Below are 5584 nucleotides of genomic sequence, written 5' to 3' on the forward strand. Positions count from 1 at the left end.
TGGGCATAGTATGTAGCGAATAGCATATCTCGTAGTGGGATAGTGTGTTATCCCCTGATTAGTGCTTTCTCTTGTATTATAGTGTAGTAGTCTTTTGTATAGCTCGTAGTGAGTTCTCTTACTGGTGTGTCATCTCGTGATATTGTGTATTATAGTATGTAAAATAGTGGCAGTAACGAGTAGTAGTGGCCTTAACTATACCTATTATAGTTAACTTAGTGTGTGTAATTCTTGGCAATTAAGTAGTGTAGGCATCGAATGAAATGAAAAGGATTGTATCCAACACTAATATACATGATATATAACTAAGAAATCAACGACAGTCGGACGGATAACAACTACCCTAAGCCCACAATCAAACAAGAACAGGAAATAAGGCGAGCTATCGGTCCTAAGTCCTTCAAGTCTAACTTATATAAATATATTAGTGTGGTTACATTTTATAAGAAAATATATTTAATGAAAATCTTGTCAAAAGGGAACATTTAGAAAATAGTTTATTTATCCAAAATAGTTTTGAAAACACAAAGTTCTTTTTATAAGGCATAGTGATAAATCACATGTGATTTGAGTTACGGATAGTGAATCACATGTGATTAATTTTCATAAACATGTATATTTGACTTGTATCCCCCCCCCCCCTTAAAACATATAAGAACATTTGAAAAGTTCATTAAGGGGTATGAACTCACAGTTTATCGTAGGGTTCGAGTGTCAACGGATGCTCTGAATGCCAATGGTCCCTATAAATCATGTGATGACACATAATTGGGTTAGAACTAGGGTGTTTCATGCTTAAACATAATGGAAAAAACATCCTTAGGGCTCGGCTTTACTGAGTACAAGTGTCTCATGATCCATACTTAATGATTCATGCAAGTTTAGGGCCAAAAGTGGGCATTTGAGTGAGTGCATGGCCTTGAAATTGAGTGTGCAGCCAGAAGGGTGTGTGAGGCTGCACACAAGTGTGTGCGGCCGTTCAATGTGTGTGTGCGGCCGTACACAGGAGTGTGCGGTCATACACTCCTCTTGTGAGTCCAAATGAAGTGTTTGCTCTTCACACTAAGGAGATTTGAATGTGTGCTGCCCCCTCATGAAGTGTGCGGCCATACACCTTCAAGGGACCATGAATATGATGAACATGATGAGTTTTAAGGCTTGGGACTCAAGTGTTTACCACTAATAAGCTTGAAGATGAACTAGATCACAAATATGAGGCCTTCAAGGTGTTCTTGGTTGAAGATTTTAGAGAGAGAAAGTAGAGAGAGAGTAAGGAGCATCCAAATGAATGAATGAAGAAGGTATCCATCTATATATATGTTTGGGTGTGAGGTTAGAGGGTGTGCGGTTGGGTGTGCGGCCGCATACATGGGTGTGTGGCCGTACACACAAAAGTGTGGCCGCACACACCTCTTTTGGTGTGTTTGATCCGATTTCATGATGCAAAACACTTTCCAACACCTCCTGAGACCCATAACTAGACTATATTATGTCCAATACACACATTTGGAACCACAAGATTTTCAAAGGATGAAGAATTCAAGATTTAAAGACAATACGCGGACCAATTACATAGGATGAAATTTTCGGGTTGTCACATAATGTCCCACCGAAGCCAAAAAGCCAGAGCTTTCCAGATGATACTGGAAGCCGCGAAGGAAGCAACGGACGTCACTTCAGGTACTTTTCTTCTAAATAGATTGCCTGCCAATATATTGTTTGATTCTAGAGAAAGTTACTCCTTTATATCACATAAATTTAGTGGAAGACTAGCATTGCCTATCGAAAAACTTGATGATGCCCTAGTTGTAGAAGTTGCCAGTGGCAATACTTGTTAGCAATTGCATTATGAATATTGTCATCAAAATAAACGGAAATGAATTCCACGAGGAGATGTTGCCTATTGAGCTAAATGGTTTCGACATCGTACTGGGGATGGATTGGCTCAGCGCCAATGATGCCAATATATTGTGCAAGAAGAAGATAGTAAGAGTGAACCCGCCTGGGAAAGAGTCGTTTGTGGTCTACGGGGACAAACGTAGAGTGAATTATGGAGTCATTTCCCTAATTAAAGCCATAAAATTTTTTTCCAAAGGATGCACATCATACTTGACATTTGTGATCGATGCTAAGAAATAGAAGAAAGAGATGCAGCAAATACCAGTGGTGTGTGACTATCCGGAAGTCTTTCCCGAAGATCTCCCTGGATTGCCCCCTGATAGACAAGTGGAGTTTTGAATAGACTTGTTAACAGGAACGACACCGATAGCGAAAGCACCATACCGATTAGCACTGACAAAGATGAAGGAGCTTATGACGCAACTTCAGGATTTGTTGGACAATGGTTTCATTAGACCTAGTTCATCACCCTGGGGAGCTCCAGTGTATTCGTAAAGAAGAAAGATGGAAGCATGAGGATGTGCATAGATTATAGAGAGCTGAACTAGGCAACGGTGAAGAACAAGTACTCATTGCCAAGGATTGATGACCTGTTCGATCAGCTGCAAGGTTCAAGTTATTTCTACAAGATCGATCTTAGGTCAGGATATCATCAAATGAAGGTGCAACAGCAAGATACAGAGAAAAACGTGTTTAGAACAATATATGGACACTATGAATTCTTGGTTATGTCGTTTGGACTAAGCAATGCTCCAGCAGCATTCATGGATCTGATGAACAGGGTTTGTAAACCATTCCTCGATAAATCTGTAATAGTGTTTATAGATGACATTCTGGTTAACTCTAAAAGCGAGCAGGAGCATGGCAAACATCTTCGAGAGGTGCTAGAAGTTTTGAAGAGGGAAAAGTTGTATGCAAAGTTCTCCAAATGTGATTTTTGGATTTGAGAAGTCCAATTTTAGGGTCATGTGGTTAACCAAGAAGGATCATGGTTGATCCAGTAAAGATTGAAGCTGTGATGAAGTGGGAGCGACCAAAGAGTCCTAAAGAGATCCGAAGCTTTCTGGGATTAGCCGGATATTACTGAAGGTTTATCCAAGGCTTTTCTTCGATAGCTGATCCATTGACAACTTTGAACCATAAAGGATCAACATATATCTAGAGTGAGAAGCAAGAAGAAGCATTTGAGAAGTTAAAGAAGAAGTTGTGTGAATCACCGATTCTTTCTTTACTCGATGGAGTTGACGTAACGCCTGTAGATCTGGTGTGACATCCCCAAAATCTCGGCCAGAAAAGACCGATTTCATTTATGCTTTTTAAAACATTTTCAGAGTAAATCCGTTTGATTTTAAAAGAGATGCGGAATTTGTTCCCAAAAACAAAACATGATAAAATAGATATTTATCAAAACATTTCATATAGAAATATGATTTCATTTCAAAATCAAAAGTCGGGATGTCATGTTCCGATATAGATCATAAAGCATAAACGATAACATTACAAGTCGTTCAACAAATATATACATATACAGACTTGTAAACAAAAACAACTTGATGATTCGCCCATCTTAAGCTCTTGCGCCACTTCCTGTAATACAAATCAACTGAGTGGGTCAGGCTTGGGAGCCTGGTGAGCATATAGGGTTTTCAAACCCACAATAATTATATTTTAATTACAACTATCAACAATAAACCCGATTACCCATTCCCGTTATCCTCACCTTACGTTCCTAAAAATAACGTCTATTATAAGGAACTTATTTCAGGATTTTCATCGGGACGGACATTACCGCAGAGGGGCTTCCTCAACAATAAGTGTCCTAAAGGCAACCATGTGGGGGATAGAGTACACCGGTGAACACGTCGTTCACAACACCTACAGGTAATGAGCCTGCTAGTGTTCCACGGGACAGTCTAGAATAGTCCGTGGTCGTCATCCATACTCTGCTGAATGACTAGAATAACACCAATAACACCGAGGCCTCTCATCTGTTTATTTCACACCAATTATCTACCCATGTTCTACCCAACATATTAGTAGATAAAAAAATATACATTTTTATACATTATTTATAAAACCTGTATAGCATGCTTTAATCAATACATATTCCACATAACAGATGAGGCATACACACATAACACGTATTTCATAGAGAATATACATTCACACATATAACCACAAAATATATACACGTAGCACGTATTTTATATTAATTACTTCATAATATTGCGTATTGAAAAGGGACTATACACTCACTTGATCAGAAGATGATCCGGCAGCACTACGGCTTATAGAAGTAGTATACTTCGATAGATCTGGAAGATCTTCACCAAAATCGAACTCCTCGCGGGCAGAGCTTCGGCTCGGGAATAACGCTCTTCGGGATCCTCGGGGCTTCGGATCTCGCTTCGGGGCTCGGGAATAATACCGGGGCTTCGGGATATGATTGGCACGCAAATCGAGGCAAAACTTAGAGAGAGAGAAGAGTTTGAACAAGAGAAAATGGCTGAATTCGACTTCTATTTATAGGCTGAGGGTCTGGGATTACGCGGGGCGTAATCTCAAATTACGCAGGGCGTACTCAGTACGCGGGGCGTACTCGGTTACGCGGGGCGTACTTTGACGTCACTGCATGCGTCGACTGTGGCACTCGAGTATTGGTCAGACAAGTTGCATCCGACTGAGTACGCGGGGCGTACTCAATTACGCGGGGCGTAATTGACTCGTCGAACTTCTAAATTGCGTAACTTTCGCATACGAGCTCCGTTTTCGACGTTCTTTATATCCACACGAAGGTCAGACCATACTCTACAACTTTCATTTAGACTCCGTCGGCTAATTTTGACTTTTATTTTTATTATTTATTTTTAGAAGGCCGGGACAGAAAAACTCCGTTATAAATTCATAACTTCTTCGTCTGACGTCCGTTCTTGCCTAACTTTTCATCGTTTCGCTACTAACAACGAGATCTTCGATTCTCATTTAGATTGTTTCAGCTAAAAACCGCTCGATCTCAAAACGAGTATTCGGGCTGCATACTGCTAAGTCAAAACTTAGAAAAATCATAACTTCCTCATACGAAGTCAGATTTGGGCGTTCCTTTTATGCACGCTTTCGGTTTAACGAAATCTACGACTTTCGTTTAGATCGCTAAGGATAAATATCGCTCTATCTTAAATTCATATTTTACGTCACTCGACGTCGTGCCGGTTCTGTCGCGAAACTTCGACAGGTCATAACTTCTTCGTTATAACTCGGATTTTGGCATTCCTTATATCTCCGGAATCCTTGTTTCAACCACTACAACTTTATGCAAAGATATCGGGCATATCTCACACTTTAATTTTGACGCTTATTTCATTCTTAATTCATTAAATTATAAAAATCAAGAAAATAAACACATAAATCACATAATTCACATAATTCACAAATAATATATTCTTATTATTTCAAGTTGAGTTACAAAGGTTAACCTAGACTATTACATTGCTAAAAATGGCAATCCCAGAAACACGGGCGTTACAATTCTCTCCACCTTAGAATGATTCCGTCCCCGGAATCACACACCAGCAAACAAATGCGGATAGCGACTCATCATGTCACTCTCCGTCTCCCAGGTGAGATTCGGCCCATTCGTGTGTTTCCATCGGACAAGCACTAACTCAACCATCTTACGTCGCAACTT

Source organism: Lactuca sativa, chromosome 4, assembly GCF_002870075.4.
Source record: "Lactuca sativa cultivar Salinas chromosome 4, Lsat_Salinas_v11, whole genome shotgun sequence".
In the NCBI taxonomy this organism is placed as follows: domain Eukaryota; kingdom Viridiplantae; phylum Streptophyta; class Magnoliopsida; order Asterales; family Asteraceae; genus Lactuca; species Lactuca sativa.